Here is a 19746-nt window from a genome sequence, read left to right as displayed (position 1 = left end):
AAGAGAAATGAACCACTGCAGTGACTTCTATGAGGCCTTTGATAAATAATTTAAAACCCTGCTGCTCGTACCATGGCCCTTCGACCCTCTGCAAAACCACACCAGCTGATCTCTCTCTCTCTCTCACACGCACACACACACACACACGACCAAGGAAATCACTTCATTATTAAGATAAAGTAAATCCTCACTGTCTGAAAGCATATGTACTTATTAAATAGCACCGTTATTTATAAAAGCATTTGCTACTTCTAAAGCTCTGCATAATGCGTGCAAAATAAAATGAATTTGAAATGATAATTGAATAAAATTATAATATCAGAAAATGTTCCATAAACTATTATGATCATAGTCTTAAAATAGCAGATGTACACCAATGTTAGTAATGTTTTTGAAAGAAGTCTCTAATGCTGCATTTACATTTTAAAAAATATAGTAAAAACTGGGATATTGTGAAATATTACTGTAATTTAAAACAACTGTTTTAATATAATTTAAAAATGTAATTTATTCCTGTGAAAATAAAACTGAATTTTCAGTAGCCATTACTACAGTCTTCAGTATCCTTCAGAAATCATTATGCTTTGGTGCTCAATCATAAACATTTTTTATGATTATCAGTGTTAAAAACAGTTGTGCTGCCTACATGTTTTTGTGGATTTTTTTTTGTGCCTTTTTTTTTAGGATTATTTTGATGAATAGAAAATTTGAAACAACAACATATATTTGAAATATATGTTTTTAATGAACAATGTAGACGACTTTACTGTTATTTTTGATCAATTTAAGGCATCATTGCTGAATAAAAGTATAAGTTTCTTTAAAAAAATAATAAATAAACAAATGAGGCCTACTGTTTTTTAATTTATTTATGTAATGTGGGGTTTGGGTTTTGTTTTTGTGTATTGAGGACTATGTGGTGGACTTTTGCGGACTGTGCCATTTGGTGGCTTTTAATGACGTGGCCCTTAATGACATTTTTCGAGTGGGTTTAATGAACCCATTCGTTCTCAGTTGCCTGGGGTAAAGATGTGTTGGTCACTGGAGAAATATATTGACTTTGCCTTGTTGCTGGCTGATTCACCATTCACGGTGGGTGTCATGGAGGAGGAACATGACACTTCCCAAAAGTCTGCTCACGTCAAGCCTGTTCACATCATGCCTGCCAAGCCAAAGCCTGCTAACGTCACGCCTGCTACCCCAGGACCTGCACACATCACGTCTGCCAAACCAGAGCCTGCTCCCGTCATGTCTGCTATGCCAAGTCCTCTTCACGTCACGTCTGTCAAGTCTGTTCATGCCTAGTCAAGTCAAGTCTGTGTATCTAGTCTTCGTCTGTTTGGATTATGTTTGGATCACCTGTAAATAAACTGCATTTGGGTTCTTCACCACGCTCGCCTTCAGTGGACTGAATCATTACAATTTATTTATTTTTTTTGCCTGTGCAACTGCTAGGATTCTGATGCATGTACCACATTACTTACTGCAGAAAAAACTATGACAATATACAATATTATATGATCAGATATAAAAACATCAATCAAAATGTACAATATTTAATTTGTTCTCAGAACAACTGTTGTTTTTAATTGAAGAAAATAAACTTATGTTATTTATTTTAATATATTTTAATATATTAACAGTACAAAATTCTTTCTATGACAAAAGAAAAATAACTAAAAATAAAATACAAAAATATTATAAAATGTTAAAAATAAATAAAAATAAAAGGTTTACTTTAAATAAATTTAAACTATAGTTTGAAAACTACAGCAGCTTTGTCATCATTACAGCCAGAAGTACCAGAGGAAATATCTTTCCTACATGGGGGACTTAGAATATTGTCTTGGACAATTGGGACTCTTGTAGTCAAGGCTGCTATATTATTATATAGAGGCAGCATGTACATTATGAGTGTGTGTTATGATTGTGCCTTTAAGTGTGATATTTAGTTTAAGAGAAAACAGGCAGGTGGGCGGCAGGCCATGACTCCTGTTCTATGAAGAAGAGTTCAGCGCATGCGTCCCAATTCTCCCAACTGGACCACACACACACACACCAAACCGAAGGAAAATTTTAGCAGTGCACTACATTGAATATTTAATCACTCTCTAATGACACTGACTTATGTCCTTACTGTAGCTGATTTGTTTCCTGCTTTTTAAAAGCGGATTATTTCCATGGATGAGACTTAGGATAAGCCATGCACAAAACACAAGTACTGCACTTCATCTTGGGACTGTAGCCAAGCTTAATCTGATTAAAACAGTGTTTCTCTCTCTCTCTTTCTCCAACATGCCACACAGTGCAGTCCAGGATGACAAGTTTAGAAAATAAAGAAGTTTGTGGACTAGATTAATTCTGTTTTGCAGGAGTTATTCCAGTATTTCAATTCTTCTACTGCCACTTTAAGAGAATGTGTTTTTCTTTAGCCAGGATACTGGGACAGAGGTAAGTTCACCTTGGCCAAGACATGACGTCCTGCCAAAATGTACTAATATGTAAGGAAATAACAAACACAATACAATTTAATACTAATTATTTCAAAAGAATAATTTAATATTTCAAGGAATAGTTCACCCAAAAATGAAAATGTACTTATTCTCTGACCATCCAAGATGTTAATGAGTTTGCTTCTTCATCAGAACAGACTTAGAGAAATTTAACATTACATCACTTGCTCACCAATGGATCCTCTGCAGTGAATGGGTGCCGTCAGAATGAGTGTCCAAACAGCTAATAAAAAACAGTTGCTTCCAACTCCTCTATCAATAACATTGCTTTCTCCAGTGAGGAAGTTGTTTAGTCTGAATCGTGAGAGAAATATGCACAGATCCAATACAGTTAGCAAACAAAAATATTCAAAAAATTGTTTTGAAGACAAATTTCATTTCTTTTTTTCCTTATGAACACGTAGATTTTCACTTCACAAGACATTAATTGATGAACTGGAGCCGTGTGGATTACTTGTGGAGTATTGTGAGGTTTTTATAAGCTATTTGGACTCTCATTCTGACGGCACCCATTCACTGCAAAGGTGAGCAAGTGATGTAATGCTAAATTTCTCCAAATCTGTTCCAATGAAGAAACAAACTAATCTACATCTTGGATGACCTGAAAGTTGGTAAATCTTTAGCAAATGTTCATTTTTGGGTGAAATATTACTTTAAGCGTCATTTGTTTAAAAGGCAAAGGAAGTAAATAAAACATGGGAACTGAATGTAGTAATTTCAAAAAGGAAATGAAGTTTGCTTTGAAGATTGATGAGCCATATGGATTGCATTTAATCTGGTGATTTCTTGAACCGTTTTTCCACAGGAATCAATATCCAGCCGCAGCTTCTCAGAATTCAAAATTTTTATTCCTACAATCCCAGATTTTAAGTCAAGGTCAGGAACAGACCCGTCAGGCCGTCTCACTGGGGTGACCTGGATCCATAAGTATGAATTAGGTGCACAATGCTCTTACGGAGGGTCTCATGGATTCACTTGCCTCAGTGTCACTGTTTTATGAAACCTTATGAAAAGGGTCTGCCACGGTTATACAAAATATATCAGTCTCTTTCAGCCTGGGGGAACTAGATCGAAAAAAAAAAAAAAAGAATAATAATGAAAAATGCAATCCCTCTTGCATTGAAAAGTCAAATAAAAAGTGTCGAATAAGAAAGCATGCCGGGCTGACAAGAACTAGGCCTGAGTTCTGCACGCACTCATGCTGCAAATTCCATCAGTGGCTCGGTTATTGATTTGGAGCCTCTGAGACACAGGACATAATTCTTAAAGAAATGGGAATTTGCTGCTGCATACAGGTATGGAGAGCTCCACCTCTTTGGCTAGCAAATATATTATAGTGACCAAGTATGCCCAAAAATTGTTAAAAAAAAGTTTATTACAATAATTTCATTGTATGCTATCCAGTGGTATGCTATATATATTCAGTAAGATTTTTAAAAATAATTTTATATTTATTCAGCAAGAATGCATTAAATTGTGATATTAAAGACATTGATAATGCTACAAACGATTTATTTAAAATAAAAGAAATAGAAATTTACCAAAGAATCCTGAACAATATATATTATGGTTTCCATAAATATATAAAGCAGAATAACTGCTTTCCTTATGATAATAAGAAATGTTTCTTGAGCACCAACTGAGCATATTAGAATGATTTCTGAAGAATCATGTGACATTGAAGACTGGAGTAATGATGCTGAAAATTCAGCTTTGCCTTCACAGGAATAAATTACATTTTTAAAATATATTGAAATATATATTTATTTTTATTTATTAGCTTTTAAATAATTAGGAATTTAAATATTAATAAAAAATATAAAAAAATTGATAAATACCAGGTACACACACACACACACACACACACAGAGAGAGAGAGAGAGAGAGAGACTAAACATAATATAATAGATTTTTTAACATATAGATACTATAAATATGTTAAGGAAAATATATCCCATATTCATAGAATGAATGACAAATAGCTAATACAAATTGTGTTTTACCACTTATCATCACTTATCACATTTTTTTTATAACAGCTGTGCTACTGTGACTGTCGCACTATACTGAAAAATGTAGTTTAGTTAATGTTTGATATTGTCAACCAATTGACCCGTTTCAGAAGATATCAGAGGGAAATCCACAACAAACTGCCTATCAGGCAAAAGCAGCTTATAGAGAATGTGAGGAAAAACGGCTGGTGACAGGCTTGAGCGAACAAAGAGCTCTCAAGATATTATGGGATGGCAGCCAGGCATTCAAAGCTAACAATAGATGCCCACAGATTCAAACCTCCGAGGCCTGTGTTTTGTTGAGTCCATCTCTCAGTTAATGGTAAGCATGTCTATTACCGTCTATCCAGAACTGTTTGGTTACTTCAGCCACAGAGAAACATGAAGGTCCTTTATATCTGACATCACGGTTAGCTTAAGGCTACGCGAATCTCTCTGAAAAGGGTTTGAAAGCAAAGAGCAACAACTTCAGTTAACAACTTCAGGTTGAATCACTTCACACCATGACAAAAACATAGTGTTAACATAGTATGCAACTTATGAATGAAGCTAAGTCATATATCTTTTGAAAGACATGAGGAAGACTAAATGATGACACAATTAACATTATGGGTCAACTGACAATTTACATCTGAACTCTGTTTTAAGCTTTGAAATGACAAGATCATTCATGTTTAACTCAAATGATGTTTCATTTGTTTAATGTATAGTTCACTGATAAAAAAATTAATAAATAAAGAAGATAATTGTGATTTTTTTTATCACACAATTCTGACTTTTTTTGGTTTATATGTCGCAATTCTGATTCACACCTGATATCTTGAAAAAGTCAGAATCGTGAGGAAAAAAGTCAGAATTGCAAGACAAAGTATGAGTTGTGGGATATAAACTCAGAATAGCAAGAAAAAGTCAGAATTGTGAGATAAAAAGTCAGAGTAAACGATAAAAAAAAAATATGAGAAAAATATTCAAAAAATTATGAGAAAAAAGTCAGAATTGTGAGATATAAACTCAGAATTCTGAGGGAAAAAAAAGTCCTAATTCTGAGATAAAAACCAATTACCTTATCTCATCGCAGAAATAGGCTTCTATAGAATTGTGACCATAGTGCATTAAAAATTATTTAAACTTACTATAATGAATATGAATATAACACAAAGGAAAAGAGGGTAAATGGACAATCATTACTGAAAATTATGCCAAAATGAGCTGTTTCCAATTTTAAAAGGAGCATGTAATTAAATAAGAGGGCATGGAATCGGATCTATGATGGTTGCTGACCCGGGTCAGAGAGTACAGGCTCCAGCTGGTCAATCTGCTATTGTATTGACTTATCCTAAATCTATTCTATTGTAAGGCCATGTGTCTGTTCTCCTAGAGGTCCCATTAAAATGCATGGCCCTCGGTTCAGCCTTTGATTATTAGATAACCCCCATTTGTGTGCATATGCAAAGCTACAGTTTATCTATATGAGACAACGATGCTTTGTCAAGAATCAGGCATGATGGTGTTGAGATTTAGCAAAAACTAATTATGCCACCTACATACTTAAATATCACACAATATGCAGTGATTCATTACATTCATACTGAAAACTTACAAATGCACACATGTACAAATAAGTTTGTGTGTTTCTTTGAGTAAATTTATTTTCAGGTTTTTAAACATGAGACATTTATGCATAAATTGTAATGTTTTACCCTTGTCTCAATAAAAAAATAAATATTACATTTTTAAATAAACATTGATTTAACTAAATGTATTAAAATATTATATTTTTTACACATAGCACAAATTTCATCCAAAATTCAAATATTAGTTTGCTTGTTTACAGTGTCAAAAAAAGAGACATGAGACACGTGATGCATAAAGAAAAAAAAATCTTTATATATCAACAGAATATTCTTTGCATCATTGGCAAATAACAATTTTACTTTTTTTTTTTTTGCATAATATGACACAATTACAGCTTTTTACACGCAAAATGTGTAAAAATGTTATTTAACTGCATTTACGGTACATAAAGTTCTAGCTGAAATTAGCTTTGGTAAGACAAAGGAGGCAGGCATTTTATTCCAAAAATGTAATCTACACCACAAAATTCTGTTGAACACAATACTTAATTTGAAATGGAAAGTAAATGGCATTTGTTGGTTTGAAAAATAACAAAAATGACAGAAATCTCCTATCATACACATATACTGAAAAAAATTGCTACTAATTCACAAACAATGGCAAAGAAACTGCAAGTAACACACTGAACATGACATTTTGAAGTGGAAAAACTGAAATAGTATCTTCTTGTAAAACCTACTCCCAAAAAGTTTGTTTTATTTACATGTATGAAAAATCCTTTTTTTTACAGTGTATAGCCTATATCTAATGTCAGATATAGTTAGCACTAGTTAGTGTGTGAAAGGTCCACAAGTCCACAGGAAACACCCATATACACACATAAAATACATGCAGTTAAACCACATACATACATCCTGACACACCACTGGGACACATGCATGTGCACAGGTGTGTGTATTTGTGTGTGACAGAGAAAGAGAAAGCAGTGATGCTTGGTAATTGAAGAACAGGCCTGTCATTGCTGACCTGTAGGAGGCCAGGGATGAAATGTATTCCAGTCTCTCAGCTTTGCGTTGGCATTGACAGGCTGCTGAGCTGCAGGTCTGACAGGCCTGACTGAAAAACAGCCCATCCTGATCGTTACGCTCCCCCCCGGCATCACCTTTCTCACCTGCTCCCTGACTGCACAGCAGCACACAAACAAGCCCAATACATACACACTCATCTTTGTACAAACACTCACATATTCACCCGCTGACAGTGTCAAAGGTGCTCTGTCATTGGTCATTATAACGATGTCACGGATCACGTTCAGACATCTGCATCATAAATAAGTAAACTGTTTTTATTTCACACACATGCCCTAAATGGCATGGTCTCCATTTTGATCCAGCGATGTCGCTGATATCTTAAATTGTGTGTTCATTATTTTATTCAATTTCAGCTCCGTATTATGTCACCTTCCATTTAGGCTAGTTTTATGACTAGCGCCGTAGAATGGGAGTAATAAGGCATTGGACATGTACAATCTGAAAATGTTTTAATATTCATTCTGGCAGCTCTCCGGAATAATCTTGTGTGTGTGTGTGTGTGTTAAAACACATCCAGCACTAGAGCCCATTACCTCTCTCTCCTGCAACCAACCAGAAAAAAAAAAATATACTCAAAGCCTGTGGCTTGTGCACTCTGTGTCATCCTGCTGATTTGTTCTGATGTGAATATCTAATCTGGGTTTGGAAAGCAGATTACAGTGCATTAAATTCTTTTGAATGGGACTAGTTTAATACCACATTCATGTTGGAAAGGGACGGCAGATTACGGCTAAATGCAGCGAACATCTAAAGTGAAATGCAGAGCAATACTTCCTTTCATATCAGACATGCATATAATCAAAATTCAATTAAAAATACATAAAAAAAATACAACACAGAGTATTGGCACAACAAGTAAAAAAAAACACAGTAATTGGCCATTGTTTGTTTAGCTACTAGATTAATTATTTACTGTAGTTTAGACATATGGCATCTATTTGCAAATTGTTATATAAATACAATAAAAGTGCCAGTTTATGATTAAATAATTTAGTTATTTACACATTAAAAACAAGGTTAATTAAAAATGCAGTGCTGTTGTTTTTAGCAGCTGAATATTTATTGAAAATTACTCACTTTCAGAATATTAATAAATAAAAGCAATCTGAACTCAATCTGTGCTTTGAGTTTCACCTTATAAGAGCAATTGTTGTATCAACATGGATTACATACCCATATATTACATTTCCATAGTTGATTGTTATTTTCCTGTTTAGCACTGCTTTGACACAATCTGTACTGTATAAAGTGCTATAGAAATTAAGTTTTCGTGATCATATTACATTACTAATACTCTACTACAGTATTGCAAATCAATGATCCCATAATTTTAGCACCACTAAAAAACTCTCCTTGCACACGACGTGTACTAAACCATCCACAAACTGCACCAGTAGTGACTTGTGATCATGTACATTGAGAATCTACACTTGTAAATAAGTATGACAGCAGTAAAGAAACTGGCCAAAAGAGCCGAGAGGCTTATATCGGGCTGGAAATTGCAGTCTCACGGCACATGAAGTCCCTGGAGCAAAACCTGAGCAAATTAAGAGCTGTGGGAACAGTCCTACACACAGACATTCAGTGTTCAATCTCATTTATGCTGTGCCTACAGGCAAGAGCTACCTCTGCTCTGCATTAACCTCGGAGTCCGTCTGAGAACAACTTATTAAAACAAACACTGCCGGAAATGTAATCCAAGATGCTAAAAAACAGGAAAAAGCGAAAGGAAGGAGAGAATGCAGCCAGCAGTGCTTGAAATGAGAGTTATGCAACCACTGATGAATGCTGTAGACATACGATGCTGCATTATTAACAATAATATATATGGAATTGCATTCAGTGATTTAATTAAATTAAAATGAAATAAATAAATAAATAAATTTAGAGCACAGGCTTTTCTTCTACTTTTGTTTCCTGTTATCAGTGGTGTTTAAATGTTCCAATCAGTAAGCTAAGTTCTTATTGAAGCTTATAATGCAAAGGGTAAAATCCATTGGAAATGGATGTTAGTTTATCTATGCACACCCATGAGTATATCTGCTCTGATCCAGACCTGCTGGACAGTAGGTGGAACCCAGGTCAGATAATGAGACAGCCAGCACCCATCTGTCCTTTAAGCTGCTGAGACTGGATGGGCTGCCATTCCAGCCTGACCCTTGACCTCTGGATTAGGGTTAGGCCATGTGGCACAGGGAGGGAGGACAACATTACTGTATGAAACATATCACCTCAGATACTGTACAACACAGCTTATTGTCTCTGATTGTCTGAACTGACAAATAGATATTTCTTTGTCAACAACCTACTAAATCAATCACAAAACAATTACTCTAGAATCTAAAAGCAAGTAATTTTAGTGTTATAAAACCAGGCCTATTATCCAGTACATTGGATATGTAAATGTTTTGTTTGTTTTGTTCAGATGCTATAAATGAATACACAGTATATGAATTAAATATTTTCAAATATAGAAATTGATTATACAGTATATCAGCAATTGATAACTGAAATTGGATATTTGCTGAAACACTAACACTAAGATTGCAACATTTTTATAAGATGGAATGTTTATAATCTCAAATATTTCCTTTAAAAATCTCCCAAACCTTATAAAACTGAATAATGCACCCATTTATAGCATGAACATTTCAAAGAATTTCCTAGAACTGACTCATTTATTACTCAGGTCTGAATATCCTGGAGGTCTTTTGTCAAAAACGTGCCTCTTGAGCTCTGTCGTGTATGATCATTTATAGCCTATCTGAGCTGTTTCTTAGATCCGGCAACACAGAGGCTTACTCCATAAACCAACCAATCACAATCCACTCGACCCACACTCCCACATCCCGACGACAGCTTTGGTGCCATGCACGTGTGTTTATATACTTATACATGCACGGGTGCATTTCAACAAATACACAAAAAAAATGACACACACACACTTGTATCCACAAGCATGTGCAAGTTGCACCAATATCGCACATGAACCAAAACTGATCTGTGTCCACATGAGGAATAATCCCAGATTATGCCCTTTGAGATGAAGACATGCTGATGCACCGGTTTTGATTAATCTCTCGCACTAGCAGCCTATCAGGGATGTCAGCAGCTATGCATTGATAAATAACCGGTTTACAGATCAGATTGGATGGAATAGTGAAATAAAATAGAGACTGGTGTAAATGCATGTTTAATTTGTCATGTTGCTAAGGTTGGAAGAGGAAAATAAGTCTTCTTCTCTCCAGTTCCAGTAGAGGTAACTATGGAAGCTTGTTTCCGCCATAAGATAGAGAGAAAAAAAGACAATTGCGACTTTTTGTTTTGTAATTTGGACTTTCTTTCCCCTGAATTGTGGGTTTATTTCTCAAAATTCACAATTTTTTCCATTTTACTTTTTCTAAATATAAATTGGGAATAAATTGTGCAGAACTGTGAGATATGAATGCAGAATTGTGAGATATAAATGCAGAATATTGAGGGGAACAATATGAGATATAAAGTCACCTTTTTTATTATAGAAAAAAAACAGAACTGCAAGATGTACACCCAGAATTTGGAGGAAAAAGTCAGAGTTGCGAGAGATAAATGCAGAATTGTGAGATATAAATGCAGAATTGTGTTATACAAACATGCATTTCTGAGAGGTAAAATTTGGATTGTGAGATATGAACTCTTAAAGTCTGAATTTTTGGATAAAAAGTGTCAATTACAAAAAAAAGTCAGAATTGTGAGGCATAAACTCAAAACTGCAAGACATAAACTCACAATTCTAATAAGAAAAGTCTGAATTGTGAGGTAAAAAGTGGCAAATACTATAGAAAAAAGTCAGAACAGCAATTGTGAGCTATAAATACAGTATGATGAGATATAAACTCAGAATTCTGAAAAGAAAAGTCCAAATTGTGATATAAAATTTGCAATTATCTTTTAAAAAAAAAAATTAAATTCCATTGTGGAAACATGCTTCCATAGGTAACAAGCAGAGAAGCAGAAACAAGACTATTTGTCTATTTACCAAGCCTGCAATGACAAATGACTCCGCAGACACCCTTCAGAACAAGAAGTGTTAACAATGACAAAACACACACTGGTTTTATCTGAAGCACAACCCACCAAAGCCCACAGGCTATCTGGGTCATCCTGCTGCATTGAGTGTTTGCCCACATACAGAATTAGCTCATTCAGAGTTTAAACTTGTAGTTCTATCTACATTTTCAATGGCACTTTATATAGAACTGCTGATGACCTTTGGGTCAAAGTGTTTGAGACGGTAACAGACAGATTAGACTGTATTGATAAATGCCAGAGTGTTTAGTATGTATGAATCCTCAGTGCATGAACGCACTTGAACACACACACACGCTTGTGCACAACACACAAACTATTAAAACCAAAATGACGTTCATTATTATAATTCATATATCACATAGTGACGTGTCAATTAGGGCTACAAAGTCAACATGCGTGCCGAGCCGGCAGAATAATTAAATTGGAATATTAATGAGTGAAATGTCCGTGTGGGCCCACAGCCTGTGATCAATCTACAGCTAATGAGTCATTCATCTTGGTCCATTCAGTACCCCACCCTCACTCCGAGGGCAGGCACAGCTCACGGGCGCTGATGAACACTGCGCAAATCAACATCTAAACAAAAGCAATTTGTCCTCAGTAGCGTTTCAGAATTGGGAGGTGAGAGGTGCTGGAACCAGTGTGAATGAAACGCTTGCAGAGCAGGATGTGAGGTGGAGGGGTAAATCATTTATGACTTTTCAGTAGATTAGTGATATCTTTGAGTTCAAAATTTGACCTTACAAAAATTCACATTTTACATGTGGCTTTCTTCAGGATGACAACAGTCCCTTCAATGTTAGCTGAAGTCAAGAAGAAAAATAGGAAGAAAAAAAAAATGTTTCATACAGACCTCAAATATAAATACTACTAAAAAAACAAACAAAACAAATATTACTACCACTACTACTTTTAATAATAAACAAATAATACATTTATAATTGTAATGGGGTAGTAGCTAAGGAATTATTATTTATTATTAAACAATCAATAAACAGACAAATATATATTAATTTAATATATAAGAGTAGCTGGTGAATTATTATTATTAATATTATTATTATTATTAAAAACAAATATTATTTTAAATTGAAATAATTAGGAATAGTAGCTGGTGAATGATCTAATTATTATTATTATCTATTAGAATGATCAATTATTATTATTATTATTATTATTAATATTAAAATAAAATAAAATTAGGGATAGAAGCTAGTGATGTATTATTATTATTAAACAAACAAACAAATATAATTTTTTATTGTAATAATTAAAAATAGTAGCTTGTAATTTATTATAATTAATTAAACAACAACAATAATTATTTATTAATATGATTAATTTGTAATAATTAGGGATAGAAGCTAGTGAATTCTTATTAAACAAATTATTGTTATTAAATTAAATAGCTAAATAAAAATATTGACGCTAAATGTATTTACAAACAAACAAACAAAAATAAAAAAATAAAAAAATAAGCCCAAGCGAAGCATAAACTTCAATCTAATACATTATTTGCAAGCTACATAAAAGCTAAATATATAATTCGGTCAGAATACATGACTACTGTTTTTCAATGGCATCAATGAAAAAAGGGTGTTTTTTGGGTCCAGATGGTGTAGTTACAACATCTACCAGCAGGGGCTAACAGCGTTATGTTAACCAGCCAAAACTTGAACCCTTGATTCAGGTCCTGATGTCTCCATCAATTTTTGGCATCAGTGTGGCCTACTAGTGTAACATACCCACTCTCTTGAGAAGTGTTACGGAATGGTTTACAACTGGAAAGGACATTGCTTTTGTCCAGAATACACAGTGTAGTTAGACTGAATGTGTTTGTTTGGTACAGTCCATGTTTGAATCCAATTGGCTATTCTGAGGCTTATTAATCTTGACCTGGGCGGCACAGGTCTGCTGCATCCTATCAGTGCAATCAGAGCTGATTCTGTCCTGTCAGGTAATAGGATTTCCAGCGCTGCTGTGACTTAGCACTTAAAGAGCTAGCTGGGTTCCTTCTGTGAAATAAGTAATCCGAGTTTAAACTATTTACCCACTAGCAAAGTTGACGTGATGTCCTTGTAAAGTTGTTAAGAGGGACAGACAGAGTCACTCGAGCCCCTCTGAAGAGAACTATCTGCACTTATTCCGTCATTTACTCACACAGACTGTGGACAGACAAGTTGGCAAACAGGGACTTGAGCACGCCTTTGTTTGAATATGCATTACCTCCCAAAGGGCAAACAAATTAATGAATATTCACACTCAATCTATAGCCCAAGGCTTCCTGTACATTATTCATGCATGAAGCTCGAGACGTAGGCGCATCAACTTTGTCATGGCTAATAATATTTTCATTTTTTTAAATAAACAAACTTGAACTTTGAGCATTTTGCTAATTTATTTACTTGTATTTCTTTTCACAATTACACAAAAAACAACTATTTTCATGATACAGCACTAAGTATGGGGAAAAAAATCAAAATGAATGACTTCACTTGTATATTTTCCAGTGATTCTCCAGTGAGATCAAGAAACAAGAAGTGGAAATAAACAAAATGATAAAAGGAGCCACTCTGAATCATGGCTGACATCTCATCTCCCTCAGGCTTAAAGGAATCATTCACCCAAAATGATAACTCTTTCATCATTTACTCACTTTTTCTGTTTCTTTCTTCTGTGGAACACAAAAAGAGAAGTTCTGATAAATATATTGAACAGTCTTTTCCATGCAATTAAAATAAACGGAGACTGAAGCTTGAAAAAGGACACCAAAGCAATCCTTTTGACTCATGACTGTGAACTCAAGAACTGTTACTAAATGAGTCTAATTCATGATTGAATCAAACAGATCTGTGTACTGGTTCAATTGATTCAATTAAAATTAAATTGACACATTACACATTAATAGTGTTACATAAATCTGGATATTCACGCTTAAATTCAAGTCATTGAATCGATCAGTCTAATACACGAATGAATCAATCAGAATCATGTTGATTCATTGAAACCAACTCCAAATAATGATTCATTGGTAAATTACACATCACTAGTCTCAAACAAAGCTATTTTAAGTCTTAAAATATATTGTGCAAGTCATATAGACCACTTTCATGATGACTTTACCTTTAGCATTCTTTTTGAAGCTTGAAAGCTTTGAATAGCTCCTTGTTCATAGTAATCGCTCGGAAAAAGAGCACGGAAAACAGTCATAACAAATGAGGAAAAAAGAAAATGCATGTTTGGAATGACATCAAGGTGAGTAAATGACATTTTCTTGTTTTTCGAAAATAATATCTCTACAATACTCTCAGAACAAGCTGAGATACAGAAACTCACCACATTTTTACCATCACTTACTTCCAGTCTACTATCTTTCCTTAAGAGAATTAGACAAATGCTTATTAAACCAAAGACCATCACCCTATTATGGGGGGAAGGCATTGTTTTTCCACCATTTAAGAACTTAGGCCAACAAGAGGACATTCCCCGTTAAAAGGTTTCCTCTCTGGAGGGGAGACAGTTGAGGTGACAGTTTAAAAGCTTCTCTCCTCCCATGAAAATGCGCTACCTTCTTCCACACAATTGCACGGGCTAGTCAAACTGCATTAGTGATGCACTTGGTCTTTATATTGTGACACCATAGGCCTTAAATGTGTCGTGAGTCTATTTGGAAAGCTCTTTGCCACCACCAACAAAGATTATAGCGCTGTGACATTTTCTGTCACAACACAATCAAATACATCGTCATCAGGGAGATCAATACAGACCAATTAACTGGAATCGTAGGTGCAGCTCTTGTGAGATGGAGCTAGTGTAATGAGCCTTAAATATAGCATTGCTCCATTTCTCTATCCTCCAAATGAAAGTAAACAAATAACCATAAATGAAGCCATTGGAGGGTGTCAACATATTAATATGGATGAAAACTGAACACCATCAATATTTCATATCTTGTCAAAATGATCCGTACCTCCACCTGGGCTTTGGAGGTCATACATCTCCTTGTGGCGAACAGGATGACTAGTCTTGCCTAACTCTTATGGGAGGAAACAATAGATGAGGGATGCATTTATTATATTATAGAAACTTCTAACAGAGCTTCATCTACAATGACCCATTACAATTTATATAACTGTATGCATATGCAAATTGTTAATAGTTGCAGCAGTCTCAGACCAAATATGAATATGCAAGAAGTCTTTATTGTCACAAATAATTGGGGGATATTAGCATTTGTTTGTTTGCATCTATGAAAGCTGATCTTATTTTTCGCAACTCCAAATCTAGGGAGGGTAATTTTGCAATGGTCTTTATATGATCCAAATATCTGTAGAAATGGGAATAACCATTACCATTTAAAAGGTTTGGGGGTCTGGAAAGATTGTTTTAAAAGACACTTGTAAAAAATGTTTCTTTTTTTGTTTAATCAAAAATACAGTAAAAACTTTATATTGTGAAATATTATTTAAAATAACTGTTTTTTATTTTAATAATTTTTAAAATCTCATTTATTTCTGTGATGGCAAAGTTGAATTTTCAGCAGTCTTCAGTGTCACATGATCCTTCAGAAATTATTCTAATATTCTGAAATATTTCTTATTATTGATGTTGAAAACAGCTGTGCTGCTTAATATTTTTGTGAAAATGTAATACTTCTCTTTTAAGGATTCTATGATAATTAGAAAGTTCAAAAGAACAGCATTTATTTGAAATAGAAATCTTTTGTAACATAATAAATGTTTTTACTGTCACTTTTGATCAATTTAATTAATCCTTGCTAAAAAAAAGTATTAATTTCTTAAAAAAACAAAAAACGTTTAAATGGTAGTGTATCACCCGTATAGAGAAAGTTGAGATGACATTTCAGTGTCTGTTTATAATAGAAACAATTTCTTACAAAAGCAATCATTTGATTTATAGAGTTTCTTCTTCTCAGAATTAAGAATATATGAAAATATATGATATGGTTATATGAAAATAACCTAGCTGAAAATAACTATGATAATTAAGAGTGATTAAGGCTAGAGAGATGGAACGCTCCTTTTTCCCCCATTTATGTCGTATCAGGGTCATTCTGAGAGTTACACACTAATTTGAACACCAATAGATATCAAAGATAATTGCTGTTAGAAACATTCACAAATAAATCATTCATTATTGGCATCAAATAATGTAAGCTCTTGAAATCCTCTGTGCTTTCAGTAAGGGAGCGGGTGAAACTGCAGCCTGGATTCTATTTCTGCGCTGAGCTTCAGGGTAACACAGAGGATATTTTGCTTTCCATCTATTATAACTATGCAAAATTTCACCCTAACCTGCCAACAGTAAATTTCAGTGATACTTTTTGTATGGGAACAAATGCATTGTGGATGAACAGTGACTGTAAAAACAAAAGCATCTTTTCTGCATTTAAATATTTAAGTGGTTGTGTAATTCATGATTTTCACATAACTGAATATGGCATCTTTTTGTGAAGATGTCGAGGTGTGTACAATAGAGAAGAGAGGAAGGTGAAATGACAGTGGACTTTCACACACACACACACACACACACACACACACACACGCATAAATGATGAATGCCACACTCATGTACTGTATACATGTCAGACTACCACTGCACACTTAATATTTGAGTGACTGGCACAGAGCATACAGGCCAACCATTTTTTAACAATATTTCAACAGATTCTATAATAATAATGCCCTCTTTAGATAAATCTAGATCAATATTTCTCAATTTTTATAAAAATGGGTGTGACATTAATGCCACATTCTTTCTCTCTCTCTCTTTCATTCTCTTTGACTATAACAACTGCATGCCTTAATTGATAAATCGGACAAGCTCTAAAAATAAAACTAACTGTCAAATACCTTGGCTGGAGAATGTTCTCATTTGCATGACTGCAGAAGGGAGCGTTTCAGGGAGTGGAAGGGGTCTCTGCCTGCTGTTGGGCTGAAGCAGTGACTGCACTGCTGGGGAAACCTTCATATTGACCCATAAATCATTCATGCTTTTCCTTCTGTATCGACACAAAGAATTCTCTCTTCCACCGCTTTACAGCAGAGCTCAACCAAACAGTACAAGGTACAAAAAAAACAGAGAAAAATCACTTACCTCATTCGAGAAAAGAAAACTTTGTTTGATATTGTTATAAAATAACACATAATAAATAATTTAGATATATTTTAGAAATATACACTTTGTTATTTATTAGTATTATTTATTCTTACATAACATACTGAATAATATATATATAATTTCCATTTTTCCAATTTCATGTACAGTTCCAGCAATATACACCAATTACAAATCCCACTTAACTACAAACTTTTACATTTCTTTTAATAATGATTAACTGGTCCGTGATCTATTATAAAGTAATGAATTCCAGCTGTTAGAGAGGAGTACAACGTGATTGAAGTCTGTTCTCCAGAGATGGATGTTATTGTTGAGTGATGCAGTGCTGATCTCAGTGTAGCTTTAGACCCAACGCAGCATTAATAAATAGGTCATAGAGCTTTTTTACCCTCTGAATTTTTCAGGCTCGGCTTGGCAAACTGAACATAATTAAAGCCCAAGGCAAAGGTTGCACTTTCCTTGAAATAACAGGCTGTGTTGCAGCACAGAGAGGGACAGACAGATAGGAAAGATGCTCCAAGGATCTGTGCAGCTAGGCAAGGCAGCGTCCTTTAAGGACAAAAGAAGATGAGAAGGAAACAGGCAGCCATTACACCAAAGCCGACAGCTACAAAGCGCTGATCGTTCCCGCTCGTCTTCACTGAGAATGTGCATTTTAATATGGTGTATATTATAAAAAATATTTTTCACAAAAGTAGTGTAATTGAAAAGTGCATGCATAAGCTTTGGAGATTTTTTCCCGCAGCGTATCTGTGTGTGTACCTTTAACAGGAAGGGCATGGGGGATGTGTGTGTCAGAAGACATTAGTGTCAGTACCCTTTCTGAGGACAGTACCTGGGCCAGCCTGGGTCATGCCAGCATCACGCCTGCTTTTAGCCAATAAAGATGCAAGCAGATTATACTCGAGCAGGATAAAAGCTTCCTCATTTGCACCAATCAACCGGCTCCACTAATCAGCTGAGAGGAAGCAAGAAGACTTTCCTCTGCACCTGGTCATGCTTAATCTGGACCTGGACGATATAAGAACACAAAAAGAAACAAGAGCTTAATGAATGTTTAGCGATTTAAAATTGTATTTTTTTGGTAACTAAAGAATGCACAAATATTAATATGATATGGTTAACACAAATTTAGATGCTTAAAAATTAGCTGCACCTTAAGAAAACCACATTTTAAAAGGCATTTTTTATTATTATTATTTTGGCAGAGCTTCACTTCAACAAGGTACAACAAACAAACCAAAAATGTCTTGCCTCATTTAAGTCAGTAAGTAAGTAAGTAAGTAAATGAATGAATGAATGAATTAAATAATATAAAAAGGAATTTAAAGGCATTTTTTAAATTATTTTGGCAGAGTACAAGATACAAAAAACAGACCAAAAATCGCTTGTCTAGTTTGAGAGATAAATAATAATAATAAAAAAATAAATACATAAATGAGAAGACGTGCATTTGGGTGATATGGAACACATTAATGATGCTTTTATGAAGCTATTTTGTCCTTAATGCACCTGGTCCCCATTTACTTTCATTGTATGGAGCAGCTCAGACATTCTGCTAAACACCTTGTTTTGTGTTCCACAAAGGAAGGTCATACTGGTTTGGAAGGACAAGGATAATTAATTTTTTATTTTATTTTTGGGAGAACTATCCCTTTAAGCCGCATTTAAGGTTTTTAGTAGAATGTAAAGGGAAGGACATTGAACGATTTGCTCTCTATTTGGCAGCCCCAGCTAGGTTAAATGCCTCTTCCACATCCTCAGAAAATTAATGGCAGAAAATCTCAACCTGAAGGCTTTGATCCGCCATAGGGCGCCTGGGCCCTGATTAATATGCAACATTATTAACTGTCTGTGAGAGCCAGTGAGCACACAAACACACACACTCATGAAAGCATGCAGGCGCACATGCATGAGCACTGCGTATTTTTTACATACCTTTACAAAGGTATGTATCAGTATTTGTACACACTATTGTTCACCTTAAATTTATTCGTTAATTACTTTAGATCTCTTCTATTTCAAATCATCTTCTACTTTAGGTGAGCATATAAACACACAGTCAAGGAGAGATTAACTGAAGATTCGGTGCAGTTTAGGCTGAACGCATTTAGCCAAACAGAGATATTAATATATATATGTTGCCTTCAATTTATCTCCTTTTAAAGATGTTTAGATATTTTTTTCTGGAAAACAAGACAGAAAAAAAATACATTCAATACATTGCATAAGTGACTTTTTCTTACTCTCCAATAAAAGCATCAAAACATCCTCAAATAAAGATACAGTATATTTACTTTCAAGCAAAATTAAGACAAAACAAATTTGTTTAAAGAGAATAAA

General features: G+C 34.4%; 1 long non-coding RNA gene across 1 annotated transcript in view; it reads right to left on the bottom strand.

The window, feature by feature from the left end:
* Positions 1-17629: 17629 nt before the first annotated feature.
* The window catches only part of LOC107666641 (uncharacterized), a 41305-nt gene continuing 39188 nt past the window's right edge, over positions 17630-19746 (bottom strand). Inside the window, exon 3 of the long non-coding RNA XR_001631698.1 lies at positions 17630-18414. This is a non-coding gene — a long non-coding RNA (uncharacterized LOC107666641). The remainder of the gene's footprint in view (positions 18415-19746) is intronic.

Source organism: Sinocyclocheilus anshuiensis, unplaced genomic scaffold (genome assembly GCF_001515605.1).
Source record: "Sinocyclocheilus anshuiensis isolate Anshui unplaced genomic scaffold, SAMN03320099.WGS_v1.1 scaffold1100, whole genome shotgun sequence".
Classification (NCBI taxonomy): Eukaryota; Metazoa; Chordata; class Actinopteri; order Cypriniformes; family Cyprinidae; genus Sinocyclocheilus; species Sinocyclocheilus anshuiensis.
The sequence above is the reverse complement of the archived record's forward strand: the minus strand, read 5'-3'. Positions and strand labels throughout refer to the sequence as shown.